Here is a 16,100-nt window from a genome sequence, read left to right as displayed (position 1 = left end):
GATGCTATGGATTAAATAGGTGATGGGGGTTAAGGAGTGTACTTGTCATGGTGAGCACAGGGTAATGAATGAAAGTATTGAATCACTGTAATGTATACCTTAAACTAATGTTAACTACATATGTTAACAGGAATTAAAATAAAAACTTTTTAAAAAGGAACTTATAAAAATATAAAAGAAGGAAGTTATCACCAATCCCTTATTATTTTAATACAATGCCTTGTATTTTTCATTAATTAGATCAATCACTGATAGATCCACGGATTTGAATCTACTTTTAAACATTTTTTCATCAAAAAACTTGCTTAAACTGAAAAGATTTATACTATAAATTTTTAGGGGAGTATACTTCAAAAACCAAGTATAATTCTACATTTGGATAAAAATTATAAATTAGTATGCTGAACTTGCTTTATAATCTCCTCTCCTACTTTTGTCAACATGCACCTCTGTCTGGCTTCTTTGACATGTATTTTTCAAACAAACTATATAAGAGGTTAAATATGTGTTACCTCCTGCAGGTAGTGAGGTTATAATCCACTCTAGATTTGGTAGTAAGTACATAACAAGCACTTTCACCACAATAAAAACTGTAAATATTGATAGACCTCTTTAAAGTGGACCTAAAAATATTCTATACAGGGAACTGCTATTTCATTCATAAATTTCTGACTAGGTGTGATGTGTAAGGACACAGTGTTAGTAGAGCAAAACTGATTCTTGTAGCTCATCTCCAGTCTGTTCATTTTTAAGGATCAACAAGTATATGTTTTGTGAATATTTTCTTTTTTTAATGCTATGTTTATTTTGATCTATTGGATATACTTTTATCCTTACCAAACCTAATAATTAAAATTGATATGTTCCATGTTTTGTTTTCATTTTTCTGGAATTTCAGTTTCTTGTTGGATTCTTCAGAAGTATTAGTTTATGACAGATGAGAGGGTAATGATGCTTTAGACATGATTTTAGAAGCACTGATATAGTTCATATTCCTACACCGTGTTCTTCCTGTAGTCTATCACTTCGAGCACACTTTTAAGGTTCTCATTTGTACTTTCCTTTCTCAGACCTAAAGTTCTTCAATTGCAAGAAATTATCTACAGCTATTTCTGGATCATAATAGATGCCTCAAACACAGTATAAAATCAATGACTAAATAATTACATAAATAATTATTACAAGTATAACTGTAACAACACACTCATTCATACAATATAAACTCTTCAAGGCTACAATATCGCTAAATTTAAAGTAGGTAATTCTAAATGTATTTTGATATGTGACAGTATTAAACAGAATTGTCAGGGCAGTCTTGGAGCATAGTAATTTATATGCAAATGCAAAATTATTCTCCAAAATACAAATGGTATTTATCTTGCTATCTTTTGGCTGCTGTGACTTTGGGTGACTATTATTTTCTTCTTAGAGCTCTGCTATATTTCTCATCATTCTATAATGTATAGCTGATATCTTAGCAATAATGATACTGGGTTCAAATACAGCTTCAATGTAATATGACCACCATATCCACTTAAACATGACCTTTTGTTATGTTGCACATATTTTATGTAACACAATATTATTAGATATAGTAGGAAAATACAAATGCAGCTTCCTCAAGCATCATGTGCTAGTACCCAAGTTAAATAAAATACAGAACAATTATCATACTTTCTGATCCATTGCTTATCAAGAAATATTTACTTTTATATTACCTATTATTAGGAATTTACTGTTTACCTATTATTAGGATGTAATTATATGTAAAATATATGTGATATATGTGTGTATATATACATATGAGTGTGTGTGTGTGTGTGTATATATATATATATATATATATATATATATATATATATATATGATTAGTAAAGCAGACGTAAATTCCTGCCCATGCAGGCCTTATACCCTAGGTTGAAAACTGAGACATGCACAATAACTTTTTCTAGAATGTTCAAAAAGAACATAGTGTCAGCAAGTTGACCTATAACACTTTTGGATGATCATCTTGTTGGATGAGTTCTTTTTACCATTTTGATTATTTTGGTCTCGTCTAAAACACAAGGATAGCACACTATCACTTGATATACAAAAATATGCTTGAAGTATATTTTTTTTCTGCACAAATACAGTGTGGTTCCTCTACCTTGTAGTCAAAATTCTCCATGGAAGAGTTCCCAGAATAGAAAACATTGCATTGAGGTTACTTAGCATCTCATCTGTTATACTTACGTAGACTTAAAAGAGGGGAAAGAAATCATACACAATGTCCTCAGAAGACAGCAGTCCACCTTTCAGCTATTTGTGAAATAGAATTATTATAAACTTAATAAAGTATTCTGCAGTTATATATTCCAACTAGCTTAAATTATTCATTTCATATCCTAGTACTTCCCCCCACATATGCCACTTTATGGTTTTAAGCTAGTCGATTTATAAAAATGTCATCAACATAGTGCAAATTAATGATTCCAACGATACACATTTGCGATACCTTAGGTATGTGACAGGCAATTAAAAAAAGTTGTATTGATTTGTCTAAAATGTTAAATGACATAATAGCCATACAGTAAAGTATTGAATAATTTAAGTAAATCAATGTTTTCTGAATTTTGTAGGAGTACAAACTGTCTTGGGTGCTAAAGTAAATCAATATAATAAAATAAATATGAAGCAGTTTATAATGACGAATGTATGGGTTGATAATAACCAGAGGTAGAATCTGATTTAGCCATTGTAACAAACAACTTCCAGGCATCTTTTGTGCACTATTCCCATCAGAAAACATGGTATTATATAGTCAATTGATTTTAGCACTTAAATAGCTTTTCATTTGCAAGACACCTAGCCTCAGTATAAGCTAAACCTTTCCCAGAGTGTCATTAGTTATGGCTTGATTTAGAATGATAATACATATTTACTACCATTACAGCGATTTTGCGTGTTTTATGTGGTCTGTAAATAATGTTACATTTTATGAGGAAATGAGAAATGTTCATTTGTTGTTCTCCTATATTTGCAAGATTTAGGATTTAGCATTTTTGTACTTTCACGGATCTCTTTTTACCCTCATTTCCAATGGTAAATCCAATGAAAAATATTTATTTTCATGTAGCTAGGTCTGTATGCATTTTTTAGTTTCCCATTTTATTTAGAAAATAGAAGCATAGTATTATATGCATATGTAGGGACATGTTTCTCCTACATAATGTCTTTGTGGTTTACTACAATTTGAAGACTAATGAAATCTTTGGACCCTTTCCATAGGAAAAAAAAGAAAATATGAATGTAGACATAAACACAATGCTATATATAATTTAAGAGAATTCAGATTTATCCCGAATTCTTTTCACATTCAAACACAAAGAGTAACAATTAAAACATGGAAAACAGCCATGATTGCAGTGCTGGAAACTTTAAATACTCCAATGTTGTAGCTAGACTTAAAATGATGAATATAGATAATTGCCAAAAATACTTTTCCCGTAATTTGTATTATCCCTTCACTATTAATTCAGAAAAAAGAAAATTCCCCAGAAAACAGCAACGATGTGAGAACATCACTGAGAAAAGATAGGTGGAACAAAAAGGAGTCATTCCTGAAATAGGAGATCCAGAGTGGACAAAGGACTAACACCCAAATTACAGGAAAGGAAATACACACACACACACACATCTCATTGAGAGTTGCTAGAAAATCATGGTGGATTAGGTATGGGCCATGTTGCCAAATGGAAATTGAATGGATTATTTTATACTGACCTTGGTAAAATGATTTGGACTCTGATACAACCCTCTTCTGCAAACTGGGGATACTAATATGATTTATTTCGTGCATCTGATGGTTAATTCCATACAAAGTATTTAGTTAAATTCCTGGCATACATTTGGTAGGAAGACTGCGACTAAACTCAGAATGTGCTTTCATTTCTATACCAATTCTGTTTGTTATAAGAGTTGTTCTGAACTCAAATGTGGGACATCTTGGAGATAGGGAAAAGCCTTAGAATGTTTGTTTGGAGGGAAATCCAGGCTAATCAGATTTTTTATCCCTCACTTATCATACTAAACAGTAGGCAACAGAAACATCTACCCTGAGGTAAGGAGGGAATAATGAGGACCCTTTGGCCAGAAAGCAGAGAAGAACCCTGTGCAAGAGACACAGATTAATCAAAAGGTTCCATGCTCAAAGGTCCAGTCATAGATAGGCATACCATCTGGAAGTATATATCACCACACATACAGCACCAGACCTGGAGGCAGGGTATAGTAAGCCATATGTAGTACTCTCAAAACAACCTAATGGGAATCTCAGATTCAAAACAGGAATATGAAACCAAGAATCAGAAAAGATAATCTCGTAAACGTAAGAGATCAAATTCAATAAACAGGTAATAATTTTTCTATAACAAAAGTTAATGTATAAAGCAGCAGATAAAAATATTAAAATAAATATATAAAAAACAAGACTGATATGAGAAGGCCCTGCATCCATAAGATAACATGCTAGAGATTTTTCAAATGAAATATTTTATTTTAGGAAAAAGAAAAAAGAAAAGCTCAATATTGAACTGAATAGGAGAATGAGATGAGAATGAAAAGAGACACTTAATGAGCAGGCAAATAAAATGGGACCATGTTCCCAGGGAAAGGGCAATGCAAAGGGAGATAAAATCATGAATGAAGAGTTAATAAGTATAGAAATCAAATTATAACTTCTCGAAGGAATGAGCAGAAGGCAGGGTAAGAAAGGTGAAAAGAGGAAAGTGTCACTCATTTTTAAAAACATACAGAGAAAAGTTAAAATGCTGACTAAAAAATACCAATAGTATAACTATGACATTTTTAAGGAAAAAATGTAAATAAAAGCATAAAATATTAGTGTAAATTAAATCCTCAACCCTATCCATGAACTCGAGACTCATAAAACCAGCTTCTCATTTAACAGCTCCATCTGCATGTCTGATAGATATCTCAAATACAGCTTGTTGAAAACAGAACTCCTGACTTTATCTCCATATAGACAAAATCTCTCCATCAGCCCTCTACATCTCAGTAAATGGAAACTCAATGGTCAGCGGCTAGAACAAGGATCTTAAATGATCTCTGACTCTTCTCTGTCCTTCAAGTGTATATCCATTCCAACAAAAAATCTAACTCGGACCTCATTCCAAAATATAGGCAATATCCTACCAATTCTCAACACCTCTATCACTTGTGCCTTTTTTCTAAGCTACCATTTTTGCTTACCTGGATATTTATTTTACACAAATCTCATATTAGCCATTCTAAATCTAAATCTGCCCAAAACCTTCTAAAGACTCTTCATTTCACTCTAAATTAAACTCAAGTCTTTTAGAGCTTGCTGGTTTCTACATGGTTTGGCCTTTAGCCACATTTCTGACCTCATCTCAATTATCTTCATCCTACCTGGCCTTTTTGTTGGTTTTTGACCATGCCAAGTGCCATTTACTTTTTTCATAGCTTCTGAATTTGGTTTTCGGTCTGCCCCAAATTTACTTTGCTCATCTCTTGGCGTCACTTGACAGGGATCATGAGTAAGTTCCAGACATCAATGGATGTCCTTCCCTTCTAAAACCCATAGCCTTGCCACTGTCATCTGTCTCAAATATGATGGAATTGATTTCATTATGCCCTCTCATCCTGTGCAAATAGGTAATCACAGGAAGCCTAAACCTTCATTTTACTAGGCATCTTATGCATTCCAATCTACAAATTGATTAAATCTTCCTTATTCTCATCACTTTAAAGCCTTCCCCAATTCCTGAACTCTTTCTATCATGCCTTTTGAAATGACCAATCATCTGCAAAATCCACTTTGTCTTCATATTTTCTCTGAACACCCTTACTCCTTTTGTTCCATTAAACCTGCACTCTGCCTGAGAGGTCAGTGCTTTTACATAGTCTTTATACATAGAAACTGTTCTCTATGCCACTGAAAAGATCTTGAACCGTTGGGTCTGGATATAAAAAGGTGTGTTTCCTGTTCTTCATTCCATCCTTAAAACTATTATCTCCTGCATTTCCCTAAAACTATCTGCATTTAAAATTCTTGTTAGGGCAGCCCAGGTGGCCCAGTGGTACAGCGCCTGCCTTCAGCCCAGGGCATGATCCGAGAGACCCAGGATTGAGTCCCACGTCAGGCTCCCTGCATGAAGCCTGCTTCTCCTTCTGCCTGTGTCTCTGCCTCTCTCTCTCTCTCTCTCTCTCTTGTGTGTGTGTGTCTCTCATGAATAAATAAATTTTTAAAAATCTTAAAAAATAAAATAAAATTCTTGTTATTACTTTATATTTCCAATTATGAAAATTATTGATGCAGTTTCCCAATACCTACATTATTATTCCTTATTTTTGGATGACTTCAGTTCCCAATTCACTGTCATCCTGTTTACTGGTTACCTGTCTTTTTGGGATTTCAGTATGTGTATAGATGATCCTTCCAACACCTTCACTTCTGACACCTTGAGTCCTCTCCCTTGATGTTCCTATTCTTCACCCTACAAAAGCAACTCACCACAATCTTGTCCTTACAGATTTCTGCATATCTTTCATCTCAATTTCAGGCATTTCCTTCTCTGATCCTTGCCAACTAGCATTTGAGGTCACTTCTTTCAAGATCTAGGCTCCAGGGACATCTGGGTGGCTCAGCAGTTGAGCATCTGCCTTTGGCTCAGGGCATGATCCCAGGGTCCGGGATCAAATCCCACATCCGGATGCCTGAAAGGAGTCCGCTTCTTCCTCTGCCTATGTCTCTGCCTTTCTCTGTGTGTATCTCACGAATAAATAAATAAAATCTTAAAAAAAAAAAAAAAAGGATCTAGGCTCCAAGAATCTCTCTACACCATAGGGGCTACAAATGTTACTGCATTTCCACTGCCTCTTACCTATTTGGTGTCCTCTTGTCTTTAGCCATCTTAAATACCATGGTCAATCAATATAATGTTTCTTTTACCAATTCCTTGTCTCTCCCCTCTTTTTTTTTTTTTTAATTTAAACTCACTTGGAAAAAGCACCACTTTTGAGTTAAACCCAATTGTCTACATTTATTTCTGCATTCTTGCAACTAATCAACTTTACTTATGTGATGGCACAAACCTTAGGAGCTTTTAGGCTGTCCAACAATCACACAACTCCAGGTCCTTCATCTCCCACTCTCCTAGATGGCTCCTTTACTGTCTTTGCTCTCCTCAAAAATTCTAGCTCTCCTTCCTCCCTTTTCCCTAATTTCAGGAGATGTCCTGATTTACCCTTTGCTGGTTTAATTTCAACATTAAAAAAATGTTCTACAGAATCCCACTACCACACATACCCACTCTCAGGATCTGCACCTTATGTACTCTCTTTCCAACTGTTACTTGAATCAATTGTCAAAGTACTATACCAACGGAATCTGTTTATTTTCTAGATAGAATCTCCTCTGTCCATTTAAGTTTTATGCTCTAGCAATTTTTTATTCTTCCTTCCTTACTCTATATTTTGTGCAATTTTATTCTCAGGAATATAACACACACACACACAGTTCCTTTCTACATACTAAGAAACAAAACAAAATGAAATGGATAATACAAACTAGCTTGATGCCATTTCTCTCAGGTCCCACACAAGTTATTTTCCCCCCTTTAAAAATATCATCTTTAAGTAGGCTCCACACTGGGAGTCAAACATAGGGCTTGAACTCACAACCCTGAGATCAAGACCTGAGCTGAAATCAAGAGTTGGATGCCTAACTGATTGAGCCACCCAAGTTCCCCGCAAAATATCTTATTTCTCTTAAATTCACTCAGATTTAGCTCTTCGAGTCACCAAAATATGGTTTCAAGGGCAGGGGGAGCCAATATTAGGGATATTTTTACAACATATCCTTCAAAAAATAATTTATGAACTGGAAAGGATACAAGTAGATTCAAAGTTTAAAGGAGTAATAGAGACAAGGAAGAAGTTTTAGCATTGGAATAATCTACCTCTCTCATCATACTTGTCCAGGCCTATTGTGAAGCACATTACTTGGCTTCTGTCAAACATCACAAAAACAGAATAGTATTTGAGTTTTTATACATTTATTTATTGTACATTGTTCTTTAGGGGCTTTGAAGAAAAAAATGTGGGTATATTATCAAAATCAGCTAAGAAGTCAGGTGAAATCCTCATTTAATTAAATCATGCCCAGGTAGACAGATTGATGAATATGTGTGAATTTATACAGAGATAAACAAAAAAATAGTTCTAAAGATTGATCAAAAAAGTTTCATATGAGGTCAAAAGATTAAAAATGTATGACAAATAGCATTTTAAGTATAAATATGTAACTTCATTCACAATGCACACAAATGACCTCTCCACTACTCCACTGTTCAGTTGCTTTGTGTTTTCCAACAGCCCAGTCTCCCAAAGTCCAGCTATTTATTAACATAAAGCCACCAATCAGAAAGTTCTACTATCACTTGAGAATGAAAAACGTAGCTCCAAACCACATTTATTTACATATAAAATACATCTTGCTTTTCATGCTGTCACAGTCATGGGAGAGATTGTGATATATTTAGTCGATCATTTTAACTTAGTTCTATTGTTCAAAATTCTCAGAATGTAACACTAACTTTGTAATATGCAGTATGGTGAATAATATCATATTAAATACGTCAATGACAACAAAAAATTAAAAGTAAAAATAAATGAATTTATAACTTACACTTTTACTTATTATAGATAAAAAGAAAACTGTATTATTAAAATACTTTTGTCTTCCCAAATAGTTTGGGAGTTGGAAATAGTCCTGGTAAATATTCTCATTTGTAAAGCTCTAGTCTTTATTCACATCTCTGTATGTTTTTTGTTGTTTTAAATGGAAGTGGATTGGGAACACATTTTAAATTTAATTTTCCTCTTAAAATCACAGCAAAACTATAAATCCCAACAAAGTTAGAAAATATGTAAAAAAAAGTAACATTTTTACTAACATTGGTTATAGGATTATAGATACATTGACAAAGGCCAGGAAGACTGATGCAATTATCTATGGGAACTAATTAGACAACTGTCTGATAAATCTTTTAATTGAAAGGCACATTGAGTTCCCAGACATAAACACATAGACATGAGTTTTCAAAGTTTTTTTTTTTTGAGTTTTCAAAGTTCTGATGAAAAATGCATAATTCTAAAAGATCTACGTTTTGAAAAATACACAAAAAAATGGGACAACCATCAAACTTGTACTGACAATACAACTTGGTACAATAAGAACTCAGTGATAACTGTTAAATGTTAAACAACTGGCCAGGTTGCAGTTTCCTATCATCTGAGAGATCCTGAAGGACAAACCACAAACACCAATACACAGATGAGAGTGTTCAGGTTTAATCTCTATGTCCAGATAGGCTCTCCATCTGGGTTCATTTGCAGAGGAAATTGATGAAAAGTAAAAACACTAGAAACCTCCTTTTTCTTCTTCTTTTTTTTTTTTTTTTGGCTAAAAAATGTATTGTCAGGTTGTAAAAAGATTTTATTTATTTGAGATAGAGATTGAGAGAGAGAAAGAGCAAGAGCCAGGGAGCAGAGGGAGAGGGAGAAGCAGGCTCCCCACCGGGCAGGGAGCCTGACTCTCAGGGCTCCATCCCAGAACCAGGAGATCATGACCTCAGCCAAAGGCAGATGCTTAAACAACTGGGCCACCCAGGTGCTCCTAAAAATGTTTTGTTGCAGAGACTACATGTCTGCAGAAGCCTGTGAGTGTTCTATCCCAAAACTGCATCAGGAAAACTTTAGCTGCAAATGCTCTGTAGATCTCATAAAGGGTACAGAAGACAACAGAAAAGGAAGGACCACTTAGCACAACAAATTTCAACTGTGAAGGACATAGGGATTTGTCCTAGAAAGCAGTACAGGACTGACATATGGATTTACCAGGGGATTTACCTCTCTGCCTTTGCCTAAAGGCTTCATAATTCTGACCAAGCGAAATAGGATAATAGCTCTTGAGCAGTTGTTCAGTGTTTTATTTCTGTTTACCCTTTTTCAAATTGTATGTTGTATTGCGATTGCCTATGTTAACCAAACCACTGCATATTTGGCATGGGGAGGGGAGTGTGTACAGATAAGCTGCCTTTGTTTTTTAGTTTGTTTGTTTGTTTTTAAGTTCAGTTTATGTATGGTCAGACCACTTGGTACTATAATTGACCCTGAAAGAGAAGACCACACATTAGCTAGAAATCCTGGGATGGGTGACATAATGGAAAGAACTTTGTGAATTTTGCGTGTGAAAAGAAAGATATGCAAGTATTCTTATCTTTTCAAGAGCAAGAACTGTGGCAGAGACAGCGAGCTGCCCTCTAATAACCTCCTCTCACAATGTAAGAGTATTTTGTTGAGCAATGGTCATCCAGCTAAAGCAAACTTTTCCAATCTCTCTTGCGGCTAAGTATGGCTCTATGCCTAAGTTCAGACCATTGCACTATAAACATAAGAGTTGTCAGGGTTCTTTCCCTAACAGAAAGAAATCCTCCCTCTACATCCCAGCCTTCCTCATCGCTTCATTCCTCATGCTTAAATCACAATATCATAGAGGAAACTGGAGTAGACGTATTGGACTATGAGAATGAAGCCATGTGTTGAGATAATGGAGCAATGAAACAGAAGACTGACAGTTATGGAGTTGCTTTACCTTATATTTATTGGAGAAACAAACTACCTTTTTTTTTTTTAAAGTAACAATTATTTGGAGTCATTTCTGACTCAGCCAACTCCAGTATCCAAACTAACCTAAGAAAGTATTCTAGGAAAATTAAAACAAGATTCAAATGAAAGGAAGACAAAGGAGGCCCCATGAAGACTGTCTTTTTAGCACAATTAATCTAATTACATGTATATACTTGAGAAGTAAGAAGATAAAGATGGCTCTTTGATCAAGATAATGTAGTTCCCAATCAAAAAATTAGGTTATAGAAATTGCAATATTTTCATATGACTTTTCTATATCCACAAGATATTAACTCCAAGAAAATCACAATACTGTACCAGTAGTTATGGTATGATTACAAAGCAATCTAACATATGATAATTGTTTTAAGCAGTTGATAAAGTGTAAGAAAGAGAATGAATTGAATCTGAGAGCTTGAACATGATCCTTCACGTGGTTTAAAGAAAAAGATACATGTTTTCTTACTTGAGACCATCGCTAACCTTAATTATGTCGTTAATAATATGTACATAGCCATGATACTGACTTGTAAATCTCTCCAGTTTGAATGCTGAATGCATTTTAATGAATCCTAACAACAGATTTTTTAAGATATAAGTTAACATTATTCTGCTTAAAAATTAGAGACTGTAGGTACAGAGTGTTCAGGTATTTTTTTTCAAGACCTAACTGCCTCCAGAAGCTGGACCCCCATGTTTATTGCCTGTAAGAACGGACAACAGGATGTGTAAACTCAAATTGGTATATTATGTTTTAATTGAATTCATTAGAACGATGGTACTAATAATCAAATCAAACAAAACCAGATATTTTAAGGTCTTTCTTTAAAAACATTTTAAAACCTTAAAATATATGGTGACTTCTAGAGAACAGGCTATCATTTGGGGATTATGGAGGGAGCCTGTTAGAGCCTATATACTTTATTTTTGCACAATTTAATTTTTCTCTTTTACTGTGTAAATATATTATCTCTATTGAAACAAAACAAGGGAGAAACTCTGTGAATACTTTTCCACATTGAAAGTTGTAAAAGTGTGTTGACACCATTATTTTTATTAGACCGTATTGTCAGTCATATTTATAATAACTCCTAAGCTTTCTGTTCTACCTTTCATATACAGGAAAAATACATAGATTAAATTATGATCTAATTTTATAATGATGCACGTTAAATGATAAGCAAATCATAATTTTAAAGGCATTACAAATTAAGAGGTGTAATATACTAAAACTACTGCTCACCTATTAATGGAAAAAAGTACTTTTTTAAACAGAGAAAGGAACAAATTAATCAAAGACTGATCCCTGCTGTAAGTTGGTCTCTCAAAATAAAAAAAAAAAAGTCTTCCACTAAGCGCCCTGAAAAACGACTAAGGCCAAGGTTCATAACAATGGCCAAGCATTGGTCATGTCAGGCGGGAGGCCGTCCCCTCCTACTAGGGATGTGCACGGATGTAGCTGCTGGACTCGCCCCCCAGGCCTGGTCATGTCAGGCGGGGGTGGCCCTGCTGCAGCCCCGGGCCCCGCCTCGGCAGGTGCTGGCAGGGCCCAGCCTCCCCGGGCGGTGTCAGGGTGCCCCGGCCCCAACAGGGGGAGGCTAGCAGAGCCTCCGGGCTGCGGGCTCCAGGACAGAAGAGCGGCCCAGGCTCCCCCGGGTCCCTGCTCGGCTTCCTGGTGCTGCCCCGGGGGAGGCGGAGAAGCCCCCCCGGCCCCCCCGCAGCCCGCCAGGCCCCGCCAGGCTCCTCCTGGGAGCACCCGCCGGCGCTCTCGGGCCTGCCCCGGGGCTGGCCTGTGGCTTCTCTGGGGACGCAGCCCTCGGCGGGCCGCCCTGCGCGGGGAGACCGAGGCGGCGGCCCGGGGCGCCGGGGGCCCGACAGCCCGCCCCGCCCCGCCCCGCCCGGGACCAGCCCAACGACCCAACGGCCGGCGTCCTGCGGGCGCGAGGGGCCCCTGGAGCAGACGGGGGCGGGGGGCGCGGAGCCTTACCTGCCGCGGGAGGGGATGCGCCGCGGGGAAGACCCTCGGGAGCCCGGCAGGCAACCGCGGCCTCTCGGGGAGCCCCGCCCGCTGAGCCGGGCCCTCCTGGGGGGTGCAGGGCCCGCCTGGGGCCTGACCCGGCTGCGCTCCGGCACCTGCGGGTCGGCGGCGAGGGCGCTGCCTGGAGCCCCCCGCCCCCAGCCCGTGGACCCCCGCGGGCGCCTTCGCACCTGCGCACTGCGGCGGGGGGGGGGGTGCGCGGGGCCACAGGAAGCGGCCGAGCCCCGAGGTCCCTGCACCTGCACCTGCACCTGCACCTGCGCCGCCTCCGCGTCTGAACCCTGGTTGGCAGCTGCCCTCGGGCCCCCGTGCGCCCCCTCCCGGGTGCACCTGCTGCGGGGGGGGAGGAGAGCGGGGCGGAGGACCTGGGCGCCCCCGCGCAGCCACACGCAGGGACTGACTGCGGAAGGGCAGGTGTGAGGAGCTGCAGGGGAGCACCTGCAGGGGACGAGGGTGCACGTGGCCGGAGGGCTCCCAGGAGCATCTGCGCCTTCCTCGGGCTCGCCCGGGGCCCCCAGGACCAAACGGCTTCCATCACCCCCTTCCGTCCCTCGCAGGGCTTGAAGGGGTTGGAGAAAGATTTTTTTCCCATGCTGTTTGTGTGCATAAAGTCCTTTCCCCCCCCCCCTTTTTTTTTTCTTGCAGAACCTTTCACAGTTCGGCTTTGGCGAGTTCCACACCCCACCCCAGCCCACCCGGTGTCCGAGCCCGCCCCGCCGCCCGCAGCCCCGGAGCCCTCCCGCCCCGTGCACCCTCCTCCCCTGCAGGTGCTCGGACACGGGGTCGGGAGACTCGCCAAAGCCGAACTCTGGAAGGTTCTGGAAGAGAAAAAAATAGGGCTTTATGAGACAAACAGCATGGGAAAAGATCTTTCTCCAACCCCTTCAAGCCCTGTGAGGGACGGAAGGGGGTGATGGAAGCCCTCAGGTCCTGGGGGGCCCGGGGCGCGGGGAAGCAGCAGATCTCACCCACTCTCCGGGGAAGACCGCTGAGCGGACCCAAGAAGACCACGAAGTGACCAGAGTCTGGGACGAGCTCGTTTCCAGGAGGTAGAAGACCTGCCGTGGAAGTCCCTGGCCGTCCCCGTCCTCCCTGCTGTCCCTTTATCGCGGCCACAACGGTTTATGTTCTTTGTTCCCTTTTATTATTTTTTAAAGATGTTCTTCATTTATTCATGAGAGACACAGAGAGAGAGAAAGAGAGGCAGAGACACAGCAGAGGGAGAAGCAGGCTCCATGCAGGGAGCCCGACGTGGGACTCGATCCCAGGTCTCTGGGGTCAGGCCCAGGGCTGAAGGCAGGTGCTAAACCGCTGAGCCACCCGGGGATCCCCTTTGTTGTCATTTTAAAAAGAAGTTTCCTCTAAGTTTAAGAAACAAAACAGAACACTGTGTGGCTTAAAACCCCACCGACAACTCTTTGGGGGGGCCCGAAAGAAGCAGGCACCTGGGCACCCATCACTCTTCTGTCCGTGAGATCCCCAGATACGGTCTACTCCAGTAGACCTGGTGTATCCAGTCGTTTACTCTGGAGTATGATGATATATTCACACACAGGAAAAAAAAATTCAAAGTAGGAAACATGATTTGTATACAAACATATTTGTGTACAAAAAGTGTACATCAGTCTATTTACAAAGCAGATTCCATCAAAGGGATAGATGGCTCAGCCCCCCCCACCCTGTATAAAAGATATTAGCCCAAAGGACTACAGAACCCAGAATGTATCACTCTGAAACCAGAACGGACCCAGACATTAAAAGAAACGGAAGCGAAAAATGATACAGTGATTCACGATTTGTAACCTAAATTAGTCACTGAGGTCAACACAATTTATAAACATTGCATACTGGTGATAAATATGGTAATGATATCAATGATGTATTAGATGGAATAATTGTTTGCTAAGGACATCTCAACTCGTAGACTTGTGGCCGCTTTAAACCTTCACATACTTTTCTGAGATTTGCCTTCCTATGTTTTGATTTGAATTTCATTCCTTTTGTTAGAAATAGAAGGGTAGCATCTGCTTAATTCATCTAAATACAGTTCAGATAGCACTGGCCATCAGTAACGTGAATTTTTAAGGCGAAATAATTTATCATTCTTCCGTTCACTTTGTTTTTGTTCTGTATATATGACAATATGTCGATCAATATCATTACCCTTTCATGGAAATTTTAATAAAGTTTAGACAAATGAGCAGCTTCAAAAACATTTTAATCCCCCATTTATTCCCTTTAAGGCTGTGTCTAATTTTGTAACTGGCACTTGACAAGGCAATGAGTCTTCCTTCCAGCCTGCTGTTAAAATATTACTTTTGCATGAAATTCCCATTGGAATGATATGCCAAGAAATATGTTTCTAAATTCCTTTTTCTGTGATGGAAAAATTACAGTTTCAAAATATTTAGCTACTCAGAAGATGAGAAATTAATTTTTAAAGAATCCACATGATATCGAAAAACCAGAATACCATCGATGTCTTGGTGCAAGATGCTCACAGATTTTCGTATCATTGTGGTTTTGCAGACTTCTCATGCAAAATCAGATTATAAACTGTGAGGGGTGTGTGAGTGGTTTTTTTTTTTTTTAATTTTCGCTTCTTAGACATGCTCTTGGGAAAACAGAAAATGTTCTAATACATGACTGATTGGCATAATCATGCCTTGGATGCTTGTGGCAAAGGCACTGCTATGACAGGGAATGAAGCTATAGCCAGATGGAAATTTAAGGATCTCCAAATTATAACAGAAGTAATTTTAATAAGATGTATTTTAAATAACAAGAGCTAGTTTGGGAGTAGAAAAGCGATAGGTAATTTTTTTTTAAGAGGGCGAAGTAACCAGCTTTCCTGGAAAAAAAAGGACATTTGTTTATCCATTCCACCCCTGTTTGTTTATGGGCAATTTATGTATGATCTGTAGATTTTAGAGATCCCATCACTCCTGACTAATATAACTAGGAGGACTGCAGGTATAAAAGGACGAAAGTAGAACAATTAAAATAATGCTCTTCAGGCTACTCTCTGGATTACCTAAATCATTCATATCTGAGGCCCCTTATTACAAATGCAGAAACTTGGCCTGAACACAGATCTATAGAATGTGAATATTTCTAGGTAGGAATCCATAAAATATTCATTCTTTATGATTCTTGTGTATTATACCCGTGTACAGGGCTTGATGAAGAGTGTTGCCCCTCCCTATCTGAGGGGTGCATTTTAGTTTCATACAATAGTTACTGAGCGAACGATTTTACATAATATAATATTAATGTAATCTCTCCATGTGGCAGGAATGACTGCAAGATACAGTTCTATGTGAAGAAAAATAAATGTTGCTGGTCA

At 38.8% G+C, this 16,100-nt stretch overlaps 1 long non-coding RNA gene across 2 annotated transcripts in view; it reads right to left on the bottom strand.

Annotated features, from left to right (window-relative positions):
• LOC140604596 (uncharacterized) overlaps positions 1-12,913 on the bottom strand; it is a 45,797-nt gene extending 32,884 nt beyond the window's left edge. For both annotated transcript variants that reach the window (XR_012007414.1, XR_012007415.1), the window contains exons 1-2: positions 12,704-12,913; positions 2,236-2,301 (exon numbers count right to left, since the gene is read on the bottom strand). This is a non-coding gene — a long non-coding RNA (uncharacterized lncRNA). The remainder of the gene's footprint in view (positions 1-2,235; positions 2,302-12,703) is intronic.
• Positions 12,914-16,100: the final 3,187 nt, after the last annotated feature.

Source organism: Canis lupus, chromosome 15 (assembly GCF_048164855.1).
Source record: "Canis lupus baileyi chromosome 15, mCanLup2.hap1, whole genome shotgun sequence".
NCBI lineage: Eukaryota > Metazoa > Chordata > Mammalia > Carnivora > Canidae > Canis > Canis lupus.
Note: the sequence above shows the minus strand (reverse complement) of the source record. Positions and strands in the feature narration are given on the sequence as shown.